Source organism: Micromesistius poutassou (assembly GCF_964030765.1).
Source record: "Micromesistius poutassou genome assembly, chromosome: 11".
In the NCBI taxonomy this organism is placed as follows: domain Eukaryota; kingdom Metazoa; phylum Chordata; class Actinopteri; order Gadiformes; family Gadidae; genus Micromesistius; species Micromesistius poutassou.
In genome coordinates this window covers 19231628-19246069 of record NC_140281.1, presented here as the reverse complement: position 1 = coordinate 19246069, position 14442 = coordinate 19231628, and the positions used below count along the sequence as shown (strand labels likewise).

Sequence of the window (14442 nt, the reverse complement as noted above, 5' to 3'; positions counted from 1 at the left end):
TGAATTCAATAAGTATCAAGGCTGAGGTCAGACCTCATGACAACACAGCGGCTGTGTTTCTGCGCCGAGCCGGGGTCACACCAACACTTGGCTGACAGCTTGCTTTTAACCAATAAAAATCGATAGGCCTTGTTCCATCTTGGGAGCCCTGAAACAATTACACATGTGAGGTGTCCCGTGTCACACAATTACCTGCCTGGCAACCGTCCTCGGACGGTCCTCGTTTTAGATGACAGATCGCCAACTTCTTGTGAAATGCTCTGGAACCACCAGAACATTTTACAGAAAATCTGTGCGAGGAAATGAGAAAGCCACTTTCAGGTTAACCTCAGTTAACATTGGCCGATGCACTAATTAAAGTAAAAACCCTAAAGTTATAATTACCGTACACATTTACTTTAATGCAATTTTGGAATATACGACTACCATTCATTCACGTTCTATCCAGGGACAAAATGCTAACTCACGATTGTTTATATTAATTCATTGTGGTATTATGGATCGATTCAACGTGCACTACAGCTGCTGATCAAATAGCCACTGCCCGTTACTATAACAGGGAGAATACTCGAGGAGCTGATAAAGATGTGCTGTACATGGCGACTTCATGGCCAAAACAACACTTGCACCAACTGAGGTTTAGGTGTGTGATGAATGGTTGTGACAGGAGGGCCATAGAACACTTTAACGTTTTGATTCTGGCTTTCAATTCAGTGAGCCGGTGTGCAGGCTCCATGGTGACAGTCTGTGGCACAAGTCAGCCCCTGCATTACCTGATTAGGAGCTCTCTGGCTGCACCACTGAGGCTGGAACACATAATTGGAGTAGACAGAGCAAAGAGCAAAGCGATGCAGAGACCTCCCCCCCTCACCGGAGCAGGGTGACAAGCCAGGAGCAGGTAAAAAAAAAACCCTTGATGTACACGTCAATAACCTTTACTGAGCAATATTGGGAGTCAGAAGACACTGGAAGTTATTATTTATTCCCCTTAGTTAGTCGCGTTTCCATGCTGTACGGCGCCGGTACCCAAGCTCAAATGAAGGACGTTTTGAGAATTTATCAAAAAATAACGTCTGCACGTCAGTCTTGAACATACTCCAATTACTGGGGATGATCGATTTCTGGCAATAACCCAAGGATGTCTTTTTTTTCTCCGTTGGCCTCATGCATCAGGCGACCCTCAGTATATTCAAGCCAATGATTGGATTTTTCTGCCCAGGGAAGAGACAGACAGCTTTGGCAGGGCTGCTGGTCTCAACATAACCGTTCTTTGAATGTTTTTGGACAGGGTTGTAACTTGTTTGCAAAATACTTTCTCCTCTACCATCCCAGGCCCTGTTCAGACCAGTCATTAAGATCCTACTCGAGGGATCCAATCACAACAAGACAGCTACCAGGACAAATGCATCCAACCTACTCAATAAAAAATTGGATAATGACCCAACAGGGTATTGGGAGGCATATGAACACATTGTTAACGTCAGTCCTGGTTCGATCACTGCAAATGTGTCACTGGCCACATTCCAGAACGCATTTGTTGGTAGCCTGCCTGGGTCATCAGGGAAACTGAATGTTCAATCATTTTTAATATGATTAATAGATACCCGTTACTATTAATTTACCCAGGTAAACTTTGCCTCAATTTATGTAACTTGCAATAGGGCTCTACTATTTTGCGATGGATCTAGAATTAAAGTAAATACACCATTACGTAGGCTTATCAAAACTTTGTTCGCTACGTCTCACGTGAGAAATGCTGTGGCCGTTTCAAACACAACAATGTCTCGCCATGACCGAATATCTCAATGAATTACTAAACAATGACCAAAACATCACCATCAATGACATTATTTTGCTCTTTCACTTCTGTAACGGAGGTCATTGCGATGACGCCACCAGGTACAAGCCCCATCTAATTTAAAACCTTTACCAATCCTGCGGTTACCAATTGAGGAACGCACCGATAGGTCTATACATTTTCCCTTGTACTGTAACCAAACACCAACCAGGCTCAGTGAGAAACCCTGTTCAGGTCAGGGTAGCAAACACAAAGGGATCAAGTGCATTGTGCTGAAGAGTCCCCCTGGCAACCGTTCAGCCAATCTGAATTGTATCAATGTCCAGTGTTTGACCAGAGAAAATTTTGTATTTGCGTAATCTTTCTATCAATATCCAGCGTTTCACAGGAGATAAATGTTATTTCTCGTGTTTGGTGGGGTCGAGCAGCCTGGCCATATAGTCCCCTGCCGGGGTTACCTTCCCCCAGTATGCTACAGTATGTAGCAGTCAATGACTGGGGACACGGTGCCCTATATCTGATGCAGTGACCTTAAATGGCAGAACATTGGTCAAAACATGCACACTAAGCAGAGCAGCTCTGTAGTTCCCCAAAAAACATGCATGTGTATGGGATTCTAAATCACAGCCGTGTACTCTGGACCTCCACTGGTTATCTTGTGTCAACTATCAGCATCAACAGTCCATTGAGAAGCTCAGCGGAGGACACCTGAAGTAGGGCTCACCCCTAGGGGTGTAAATATTAATCCATTTGTATCGATTAATCAATTTGTATCGATTAATCGATTATACAGCTGACGATTCGATGCATCGATTCGTCCACAAGAGTATCGATTATTAAAAAAAGGGGGGTTTTATTTTTTTTTACAGTGAATATGCTAATTGCCATACTAGACCTGCACAGTAAGCACTAAAGTATTTTTTTTGTTGATTTATTTGATAGATATATCAATAGATACAATGTAAAAAATGTTGAGTATCGAATCGTATCGTGGGGAATTCTGAAGTATCGAAAATAATCGAAGCGTTGGCTCAAGAAATCGATATCGTATCGAATCGTCATGAAGGCTCCGATTTACACCCCTGCTCACCCCTCACCCAGCCAGACGCTGGCGCTCAACAGGCGCGCTTTTTGGGGGTCTGAAACGAAGCCATGTTGTAGATCAATCAATGTGGTGCTTCATCAAGACGCCTCCATCAGTGAAACGCCTCCCTGGTTCATCGTCAGAGGAAGTCCGGGACGGAGCTCCACGTCTCTGTGGCTGGTCTCCACCGCGGGCTGGGGTCTGTCGTCATAATAATAATGATAATATATAATAATAATAATAATAATAATATTAAGGCCCCTTTTCGTGTCTCCGCCCTCTAGGTTCCTGGCGCCGCCGTGGGCGAGGTTTGGTATTCTGGAGACGAGGGAGGAGGAGACGAGGGAGGAGGAGACGAGGGAGGCGGAGACGGGTTTGGTATTGAGGAAACAGGTTTTGTATTGAGGAGACAAGGGAGGAGGAGACAGGTTTGGTATTCTGGAGCCCAACGAGGAAGGAGGAGATGAGTTTGGTATTCTGGAGCCCAACGAGGAAGGAGGAGATGAGTTTGGTATTCTGGAGCCAGAGGAGATGAGTTGTTTTGACGGCCAACACCGAAGGGATCAATGGAGATGCTTTGCCCAACACACACACACACACACTCTAAAGGGGTGAAACTGTTTTGCCTAAAATCTCCTTGAGAGTAGTAAATCAAGTAATTGTACAATTATAACTACCTCATTTCATTTATATATTTTTTTAACGGTACTCCCCCTAAACCAATCCCTGAAGACAAGGCAGAAATTGCCAGAATGAGTTGCCCTTCCATCAGACAGGTGAAAAGAAAAAAAACTATCCGTGGCTAAATATCATCCTTAAAAAACAACATTAGGTTAGCCTCTTGCGTGTGTGTCTGTATATGTCAGGGTGTGCAAGAAAGCCGTCATCCAGTACGCATTATATTCCCAGTATTTCAGCCCCATGTTATATTCATAGTAAATAATAAGTCATTAGTGGGGCTTAAGTGACCATTACAAGCCGTTTTGAAAATGTTCCGCTCCACTGGGTAGGCTGGTAGATTGATCTATCCAGCACACATCTAGGTGGACATGGCCACGGCCACCTGTGATGTCAGAAGCGGTACATTTTCAAAACAGTTTGTAATGGCTAAACTGACTCACACCTGGTGGTTGGTATAGGTCACCTTTAACCAGGGGTGGAGCGACAGATTGCAGGGCAGGAGGAAGTGGCGTTGCGTCGCCGGGGGCGACCGCAATAAGTGAGGCAGGAGAATGCATCCAGTTTGGGAATAAAGGGAATGAACTGAAGAACGCCGCAGCAGGCCAGCAGCGCCACGGGTTAATCACACCAACGCGCAACACGAGCAGCTCCGCCTGAAGCCTGGCTACCGACTCGGCCTTCTGGCGGCCAGTCTGCACCGGCTCCGGTTACACAGGTCCAACGCACCGGCAGCTTACGTATGACAGGAGTGGTCCACCGGGTAGAGCGTACCATTAAGGCCTGGGGGCGGGGGTGGTTCACCGGGTAGAGGGTGTACCATTAAGGCCCCGTCCTGACCGCAGAGACCCGGGTTCCCATGTCTTCCCCTCTCTCTCCCTATACCTTCCTGTCTTACTCACTCTCCAATAAAAAGGATTAAAAATATAATAATATCATAGTTTGTTGTTAACTTTAAAAAGATAATAAGATAATAATATGACAGGCCTCTAGACACAGGTCACTGTATGTACATGCAATTAGGACCGTGAAACACATCCATGGTAGCGCTTGTGGTTTTACTGGCTCGTAAAAATGCAACGAAAAACATCCACGGTACATAAAGTTCTGCAGACTACGAAGGCAGAGGGTTGAACCGGGGACAACCAACCGCCTGCATTAAGGGCGGGCGAATCAAAAAGAGAATATCCTGAGTTTTTTCAGGCAGGGTAACGATCCAATCATGTTAGTTCACAGTACAACCAATTTCCTGTTGTACTTATTTCCTTATTAAAAGGATTATGGCCATAGACATGTGACAGGCTAGATGGAATCCCAGAAACAATCAGAAGAGATTCCCTGATTGGTCAGAAATTAGGCAGCAGTGGGCTCAAAGCCAAATGGTCTCATACAGCACAGGTATGAGAAAAACGGATGATCTGATACATTTCACGCACCAATACCTGGTCTTGCCTACCGCGCAATCGAATAGGCCTACAGCCTTTTTGCATTAGGCCTAATTGCATTAGGCTTATATAGACCATTAATTAACCATGGTTTAAAAATAAATTATTAGGGATGCACCGAAATTTCGGCCACCGAATATTTTCGGGCGAAAATGGCCCAAAAGCGCATTTTCGGCTTTTGGCCGAAACACTTATCACCGAAACAACACGGCCAAAACAGGAAATTGTGATGACGCAAACAAAAACCGCGGCCAGCACACGCTTGTCTGGATAAGTGCCTCTGCCCCAACATGTCTGCGGTGTGGGCATATTTCCATATATCTGAAAAAGACCCACGGATAGCGATTTGCAAAACGTGTAATTCTGAAATTTCGAGAGGGGGTAAATCTGCAAAGAGTTTCTCCACGTCGGGTTTAATTTTTCATTTGAAATCCAAACATCCTGATCGCCATTCTGATTTTGAGAAGAATGCGGCACAGAAAAGGAAAATTAATCCGAGCACGCCCTCTCCGTCTGTAGCGGACCTTTTTGAAAAGGAAACAAATGACACCTCTAGCTAAATGTAGTAATCTAGAGAACCAGCTACAACCTTGTTTTCATCCAAACGAGCCGTCTTTAGCGACGGCTCGCTATGAGACAGCTTCTATGAGCTGTCGGCTATCAGCCGCGAGTTTAGGGACCGTCCCCAAAGTGCCGACAGCTTCTATGAGCTGTCGGCTATCATCCGCGAGCTTAGGGACCGCCTGCAAAGTGCAAAACGGAAAACGGTGTTGTTTTTTCAGTGCTAAATAAATATTTTTATACTTTTAATAATTGTAATTGATTTATTCTTTGAATTGCAATGCCTTGATTTTAGTGAGGTTAGTACACAGTCATAGCTATAAATGCAATGGTAGGCCTACTAATAATTGGCATAATAATTTATTTCAGTGTTTCGGTTTTCAGCCTTGGTTTCCTCATTTTTCGGTTTTCGGTTTCGGCCAAGAATTTTCATTTCGGTGCATCCCTATAAATTATATATTATATGTTGGATCCAATGAAACCGTAAGATTTCGATGGTGGAACGTTCCACAATGGTAAAAAAATAAGAAAGTAATACACAGGCTGTGCATGTTAACTATATTCATGCTCAGTAATGAAGAGATCTTTGTACACTTTAAGGACATGACAGGTACACAAAAAAACACGAATCACCACAGGCACTTTGTACACCCAAACGCGCTGGTGAACATTATACTCCTGATGGTACTCTGTAGTGTAGTTTTACAGTTCTGCTAGATGAAATCCTGACCGATTTTTTCTATAGTACAATTAAACGCATCCTTCACATGTAATTTAAATGAATTATTATATATTAAATTATACTTTAAGTATTCAATAAGCTTAACCCTCACCCGGATGCGGATACCAAAATAAACAGCTGCTCAGAGCTTCACCTACCACACACAGCGTTGCGTTATTCTAAAAGTTGTCAGGGTAGCCTGACCCTAATTGAAGGTAATTACCCTTATTGAAGAAAGTGTGATTTAGGACTTGGCTGAGAACACCTTGCCATAACATATAAGCCATAGTAACTTATAGAATGTGTATAGCAGCATATTGTTTTTTACATCTAGAAACACCATTTTAAATACTTGTGCATGTTTAGATGATCAATAATGTTGAGTTTTTTGACTTAGCGCCAGGAGGAAATAGATGCACTTTGCCCTCCTTATCTAATCAGAGACTATTCAAACACTTGAATTATCAATACACACCTTGTTCACATGCTCTGGGTCTTTACTGAATAAAGGCTACTTGCAAACGGTTAAATAAAAATAAACTAGGGATGCACCGAAATGAAAATTCTTGGCCGAAACCAAAAACCGAAAATGAGGAAACCAAGGCCGAAAACCGAAAACCGAAATAAATTATTATGCCAATTATTAGTAGGCCTACCATTGCATTTATAGCTATGCATTTATAGCTATGACTGTGTACTTACCTCACTAAAATCAAGGCATTGCAATTCAAAGAATAAATCAATTACAATTATTAAAAGTATAAAAATATTTATTTAGCACTGAAAAAACACCGTTTTCCGTTTTGCACTTTGCAGACGGTCCCTAAGCTCGTGGATTGTCGGCACTTTGCGGATGGTCCCTAAACTCGCGGCTGATAGCCGACAGCTCATAGAAGCTGTCTCATAGCGAGCCGTCGCTAAAGACGGCTCGTTTGGATGAAAACAAGGTTGTAGCTGGTTCTCTAGATTACTACATTTAGCTAGAGGTGTCATTTGTTTCACAATGTTTCACTGATGATCTATGGCGCAGAGGCGCTTATCCAGACAAGCGTGTGCTGGCCGCTGTTTTTGTTTGCGTCATCACAATTTCCTGTTTCGGCCGTGTTGTTTCGGTGATAAAAGTGTTTCGGCTGAAAGCCGAAAATGCGCTTTTGGGCCATTTTCGGCCAAAAGTTTTCGATGGCCGAAATTTCGGTCCATCCCTAAAATAAACTGATTATGCAACATCATGATCCAAGAAATTACGTCAAGTGGAGACATGAAATGAAGTGGAGACATGAGAAATGTTAATGACGTGTTAATTACTTGGGTCATCATGCGTCATACATATTAGTAAATACACACACAAGGGCCAACCCTGTAACGATTAACCATCGAAGAAGGTTTACTCCAACAGCAGAGCCAAGTAGTGCGAGCCTGACAAACACCCCCAAGACAAGTTCTCCACCTTCTAGTTTGTTGTCTACAAATCCTCCAGCTAATGGGAGGGTTTTTTGTTGTTTGACTAGGGCCCGGCTCCTCTTAACCGTGTCACTCTGACAGCTCTGTTTCCATTGGATTATGTTACAAGACACACGCGGGGCGGGAAAGACACGGGGGGGGGGGGGGGGGGGGGGGAAAGAACTCAGCCGACCGCCTGCCCCTAAGCACCGCCCTGCAACCTTCCAGGAACTCCACAACTTAAGCGGAATACCTGATATGCATGGGCAGAATCTAAAGAAATCCAAGTAAACAATGAACCAGATATTTCCTGTATTCACGCCCTCCCCCCCCCTTGGCATCACAGTGACCCCTACACCAAAGTACAGGATTGAGAGCTTAAAATAGCTGCTTTTGCACGTTTCCCTGGCACCACTACAAGACAATTAGAGCTGCTGGCCGCACCCAGGGCACGCGTGGTGCCCAACCACCTCGCCCGGCACCCGGAGAGGCCCAGGCACAGGGGGGGGGGGGGGGGGGGGAGGCCACAGCTAACATGTACCTCTGTTTGTGGATTTCCTTCAGGAGCCGTAGTGCACTGCATGGCGTGTTTTCTAGGACGCCCACCCACCCACTCTGGCAGACACACTCTCAATCCCTCGAGCTCGCTCTCCCCGTCAGTGCCAAGGATTCAACCCAGCGGGCCAGAGGCCAACCACATGCTAGCACTCTTGCTAGTGTCAAGCGCCAAGAGCACACAGCAGCAGTAGTAGCAGCAGCAGCAGCGGAGGGCTAAGACCTGCATCCCTGCTCCCTGAGTCGGGAGTGAATCCAGAGATGTTTGCAAGGCGCTCACTCTGCTCTTCCACCATGTTCACACTGCTGACAAAGCTCAAATTGTTTTCGGACGGTGTGGACTGCCAAATAAAAGTGAAACTAAACTTTTTTTTTTTGCTCCAAATCAAAACCACTTTCATACATAGAATACGGTAATCTAGATACGTATCTGATGTGTAGTAATTTGTCTCAGAATCGGAAATCGTTAAATACACATTTACACCATTGCACATAGGAAAACGTTTGCAAACTTTGCATTGATTAAAGCATTTTTAAAAACAAAGACTTTAAGGATTGCTACTGTACCATTATTTGTAATGTTGGATTGAGGCAAAGAGGGGTTTTCAATAGCTAAATATAAATAAACTTCTTATTGGACGACCCATGGAAACTGTCCGGGTGATGGTAAGATACCCCACAACCATTATGAAATTATGCCCTTCATAAAAGCAAAACACATGTTTTATTGTGTTACTTCACCGTGCACAGTTGCCCATCACTAGAAACGCATGACATTAAAAACATTTTAAAATGACTTTACGTTTGCACGTCAAGTATAACTTGAGTTTTTACAAAGCCAGAAAATTGTGAAACAGGAAAAGGGAAATTAAAATGAGTTGCCCATGTGCGAAAAAACAGTGGTTAGACTGGACCGTTTTCAACCGCTCAGCACAACCAGCAGATAATGCAGGCCCAAAACAGCTGTGAAAGCAGCGTCAGAGCCCCGGTTCAATGGCATGACCCCTGCAGCGTTCACACTACAAGTTAACCGCCCCGAGGGCACCTTCTTAGCGACCGAACGCAGGACGTCACCATATCTCCTGGCCTCTGCAAATCAATAAAGCACTTTACTGTGGCCGTCCTATGTCGACAGAGGAGCCCAGCTTATCCTGCTCATTGGATTGCCTTAAGGCCTCCAAAGCACCACCGCTGAAGCCCTCATACACAAGTTACCCACTGAGGGTGTTAGCAGCAGGAAAACACAGAGACCACAATATCCTCCAAACCAACAATCACGGCTGTGCAGTAGAGCCATTAAAAAAACCTGAAAAAACACTTAAACACAAGGTGTCAAGGGGTAGTCTTACGCAAGCGGGGGGTACTGCCATGCTGCAGTATCAGTGCACAGACTCTGTACGATGTGTGGACGAACGGGACGTAAGCTTAGGGTCAGTGAGTGGCCCCCGAAAGAGAGCCTGTACCGAATCGTGCGTTTTCCTCTGTCCACCGTCTCCCCTCCAAGTTTCCCTTTCCTTCATCCACCACACCACCTCTGCCTTCCGACTGCTCTCTCGCCGTCTGCCTCTCTCTCTCTCTCTCGCTCTCCTTAGTCGTGAAAAACCCAACCATTACCCCCACAGCTCATCCCTCACGCCCACCCAGGGCCTGTCACGCCGCTGTTTCCATGGCGACACCAACGCAGGAGGCAGCAGGGTGAGATGCCCAGTGAAACAAGACTAACACACACATACAGACATGTACACACATGCGAGGTGGAGGGGGAAGGGGGGGCGTGGGGGGGGGTGTGGGGTAAGCACATCCGTGCGTCATGTCAAGGCTCCGCGGTGTGCCACGAAGGAGAGTGCGGCGGGCAGATGGCACAATGTGCCGTTTGCCTCGCGTTTCGGGGGTGGGGGGGCGGGGCGTCCAGGTCTGGCCGTTTCGATTGAAAAATCATGGAAAGTCAAGAGAAATATATAAACAAATAAATAAGAAAGGAACAGTTGGTGGGAGGTTGTTTAGTCAGCTGCGTGGAGCGCCTTCCACCTCTCTGTTCAAAGTACAGCGTTTCTCTGGCGACTAAGACTATCAGCAATGCAGATTCCCTCAGCTTTTTTGGGGCCTGGTGGTGCAGACTCTGTTGCGCCGGTAGGTAATTGTTATGGTTGTCCAGATTCTTCTCCAACCTATATGTACGGACAATGGGATGCTGCTAGGGAGACACACTTTCGGTGCATTGACAATTCCCTGGGAGAGGGGGGGGGGGGCGGTTGTTCAGGGTAGGGGACATGCGATAAGTCTGGGAGGGACACGGACGGTGTGACCCATCGTGGTTCCAAACGTTGAACTGGAGGAGAAACCAGAGGCTAATTCCACAGATCATTCAAGTTTCGAAAAAGCTTAGGCAAAGCCTGTACTGTGCCTTGCCCAACCATAAGAAGCACAACTGAACGCACAACCAAGAGAGCCAAGGGATCAAAGGTTAAATGATTACAGTATCACTTAAAGTGATGCAACACGACAGCCGGTCACAGGGCAAAGACCGGTTAAATGTGAGTCAAACTTAATTCCAACTCGCTGGGAATGGATTTTCTCATTCCTTTTTAGAAAAGCAGGGCAAGTAAAAATTGGTTGAATTGGTTGCATTGGGGGGGGGGGGGGGGAAGAAGTGTTGAAATAACAATAAAGTTGTGACCCAGCAAAAAGGAGTAAGTGACAGAACAAGCTACACAAAGTGGATGGGGGGGGGGGGGGGGGGGGCGGGCGGTGAGTGCGTAAGGCAGAGAAATTATTTTGCTGTCATGTGATGAGCAGGACTTCACATTGTCACACTGGCCCTGTTGCTATAGACATGTACGCAGGAACGCACGCATTGCGCCAAGTTTGTGTGAGAAAAAAAACCCAGCCTGCTACCTTAATATAAACATCACATACTTACATATACGCTCGCATAAATTCAAAAGCTGTCATCAATCCACCACTCACTCTGGATTTCCCAGTTCAACAGCCAACGATGATGAATAATAAAAATCACACTTCGTTACGAGGCAACAGCTGCTTCTCCCAATCCATGGTTTCGGCCAATCACAACATTGATCACATGCAGTGAGCACCTTTATCTGTTTATGCATCATAAAAATAAAAGCAGTACTAAACAAATAACAGCTCAGCATTTTATATTGGTGATTGGCATGCAAATACACAGGGTTCTATATACCACTCTAGTTTACTATGGCACTCAACTACCCGCCTAAGATGACTAGTGTTACTTAAAACATCTTCTCCTTCTGGGCTTAAACATAAGAGCAATACAATACAAATAAAATGAGTTTACAGCGAATAGAGATGAACCTTCAAGTCTTCTTTCTAAAGGCATTCCCATTTACTTGACTGGAATCCACAAGGAAATGCACACACTGGGCTCAAATAAATAGTTTTGACATTTCGACATTTGACAACTTTCTGCTTAATGAAATAAGACAAGCCACATCCAGCACCGTTTCCATTAAACCTAGGCATTACCCCTATTCTGCCATTGGGATTTTAGCGTCTTGTGATTAACAGGGAACTAAATCTTAGGAATGCATCATGTATTGATGGAAGGGGGGGCGGGGGGGAGAGAGAGAGAAGAAGAAAGAAAACAACAGTTGCGGCCAGAACGGTAGTCGACCAACATTTCATGTCGGGACCGGTAACTGGGATGTGACAAGAGCACCAGCACCCCGTCAGGTGGGCAGAGTGATGTAACAGGGACTGCTCCACTGGTTCCACAGGCTGCATTCCTCCAGCATTACACGCGGAAGCGTTGACAATCATTGCAATGGCACAAGCTGTCTGCAGCCTGTATAGTCCCGGCGCAGCGGAGCAGGAGAGCCTTTAGAGGCAGTGAAATGCACTCAGGACGTGTACTACAATGAGACGCAGTAGTTTAACTCTGCAGCTCCATTTCCCGATTACTCAAGATGCCATTAGCGACTTTCTTGAGGAGAACGACGAATCGATACAACCTCCACCCCCCCTCTCTCTCACACACGTTTATTTACCCCTTAATATATGCAAATCTAGATTGACTTTATCTGATCACGTTTGCCTCGATTTGCATAGGATTTAAACGACCCATAAGCAACGTTTATTAAGATGATTTGTTACCGATAGATAAAAGTACGAGCACACCATAAAACCAGTAAAACTCACGTACCGTTCGTAAAAAACAGTTCTGCTTATCGTGCATAATGAATCATTTACTAATCTTTATTACCACACATTTTAAAAAGGAATCATTCTCTCAAATGCATCTTTAGATAAAACGCAGGTAAAAAAACAACAACCCTGTTCGCTTTTATTCGACGACAAAGTGTAGACTACACACACACAAAAATCCATACATTAACATAACATGCGAAATTGCTGAGCAAAATAAACAGCAATGACCCAGGGTCAAAACAAACGGTGTAACCTTAATCCCTCCAAGTCAGAAGGGGCCACAACTAAATACGATGTTCAAATGACATGCATTAAACACCTTAAACGTCTTAATAAACATGGCTCGGGGTTAGAGCCGAACGAAAACACAACCACACACATGGTGCTGAGGTCCTGCCCGGCCCGAGAAAGACGTAGGGAGAGCCGGGGAGAGAGGCGGCTCGAGACGGCTCCCTGAACAGAGCGAGAGCCGCTACGGAGCGTAGCTTAGCATGCTAAGCTAACGCTTCCCCCGCTGCACTGGCCAACTTCGTCCGTAGCTTAGCATGCTAAGCTAACTAACGCTACCCCCGCTGTACTGGCCAACTTCGTCCGCTTTCTGTCTGCTAATGCTATGTCACTCGCTCACTCAGCACAAAACTAAAACACTCAGAGCAAGGTGCGTGGTTTAACCCACTTCACGGATTCCTCCCCCGACGCATGCATTGGCAACACGTCCGGCGGTGTGAAACAATGGCACACATAACGACATAACACTCGGTTGGCTTGCAGCGCCCGCTAACTAGCCGAGTTGAGTTTCATAAACACCGCTGACAGTCGGCGAGCGGAGCGGAGCTAGCGGCTAACGGGCTAACTCCGGAGCGCAGCCACCACCACACACACAGCCGAGATTGAAGACCTCGCATTAGGTCACTGATTTTACAACAAAACCACCTTCCGTCTCCCCCCCCCCCCGAGAGTCCCCGACTCCCCATGCGTGGGTACTCACGGTTTAAAACTTGTGGTTTGTATCCTCGCCGTTAAATCCCGTTAATCAGAAGCAGCTCTGACCTTCGCGGTAGTGGAACAACATTTCTGCTCGCTGCTAACTGTGCCGCCATGTTACTCCTGTTCTCTGCTGACTGTTTATCATCCTCCCCCACACACCACATCACGGGGCACGAGCACCAACTCGGTTACCTCAACCTCGCGACGAGCAGCCGTCAAATGACACCTGGTCGATTCCTGCAAGAAATTGCATGCATGCGGGATCCGTCCAATGACGTTTGTTATAACATGATTGAATCGCGATTATCGATCTGCACGTTTGATCCGTGGTGGGACCGCTTTGAATGTGGATGCACGTTTTGTCTTTGATGTCGGTGACATCCGATTTGAGGATGAACTGGCATTGCACCTAATGTGGATGCGTGTCAAAAACTATGATCTGACACCGGTAATCGACATTAAATGCTGTTTGACTGGGTTGCTCGGTAGATTTTCTATGAATAAGGCAAATTGTGTGGTTTCGATCACATGTTCAAACACAGTGGTAAAACCTATGATTAGAGTATATCTGAAATCGTTGGTTTTTCCACCTCGATGACTTTTTGACCATTTCAAAACATATGTTCAAAAAGGTTGCTTTAAATGTTGTCAACTGTCAGACACGGGCTGACGTGTAGCTGTAGGCCTATCATTCACATTAAAACTGGTCCACCAGCACCACACACAGGCTGACATTAAATGAACACGGCCAATAACCAAACCAATTAAATAGATTACTGGTTATGGTGGGATACATTTGTTGGATCCTCTTATACATATATTTCCAGATGTATTACCTTTCCCCACAATGACAAGTAAGTAGAACAGTAGGCCTATACAAAGGCCTCCATGCTAAAAAAAGAAAGCAAAGAATGAAATATATATTTATATTACATTTTTTAAGGGTGTGATTATCAATACCAAGAGTACTAAATATATCACTGCTTTC

General features: G+C 45.4%; 1 protein-coding gene across 2 annotated transcripts in view; it reads right to left on the bottom strand.

Moving 5' to 3' along the window:
• The window catches only part of ncoa2 (nuclear receptor coactivator 2), a 44710-nt gene extending 31045 nt beyond the window's left edge, over positions 1 to 13665 (bottom strand). For both annotated transcript variants that reach the window (XM_084475386.1, XM_084475387.1), the window contains exon 1: positions 13456 to 13665. The gene's annotated coding sequence lies outside the window, so the exon portion shown is untranslated. The remainder of the gene's footprint in view (positions 1 to 13455) is intronic.
• Between the last annotated feature and the right edge of the window lie 777 nt (positions 13666 to 14442).